Source organism: Arachis ipaensis, chromosome B02 (assembly GCF_000816755.2).
Source record: "Arachis ipaensis cultivar K30076 chromosome B02, Araip1.1, whole genome shotgun sequence".
Classification (NCBI taxonomy): Eukaryota; Viridiplantae; Streptophyta; class Magnoliopsida; order Fabales; family Fabaceae; genus Arachis; species Arachis ipaensis.
This window is the reverse complement of record NC_029786.2, coordinates 9,305,517-9,306,193: the sequence shown is the minus strand read 5'-3', so window position 1 is coordinate 9,306,193 and position 677 is coordinate 9,305,517.

Genomic DNA, 677 nt, shown 5'->3' with positions numbered 1-677 from the left:
TAATAATATACTTAAAATTTTTAAAATATAATTTTTTGACTTTTAGATGATTATATCTTAAGTATACCAGGTAGCTTGGAAAAGTAAGTTTACTTAGTCACACTTATTATTTGTTTGATCTTGTTGAGGAAACAATAGAATTATAGAAGTTAGTCAATAATTAATTAACAAAATTCTTGCAGAACCAATAATGAAAAATTATGTATTATATTCGAAAATTATAAAATTACACTATTAAAATTCATACTTGCTGATATTTAATCCTTATTCGTTGACGTTCATGTGTGTCCGTGTGCAACATTCAAAACTGGTACACTAGACTTTCCAACATTTTGATGAGACTTCTTTGTTCAATAGATTTATTAGATTCACACTGACCAAAAGAAAAGGCCGATTGAACGACTTTGAATTTTTGTCTTAGTTTATTGTTTTTTAACAACCTTTTTATTTTTTATACACAGCTATCATAATCTTTGTCCACTCTCAACAACCAACGATAGATGCAAGTAAATTCATAGTTATTGCTTGCTAGCTGCAGATCTATTTACATTTCAGCAAAAAAGATATTCAAGGGTTAGTAAAATTTATTTAAGAGTTTCTTGGATAGGCTTATATATATAAATTCATGAATAGAAGTCTTTTTTTTTTTTTGGTCAGAGGAATAGAAATATTTTAAG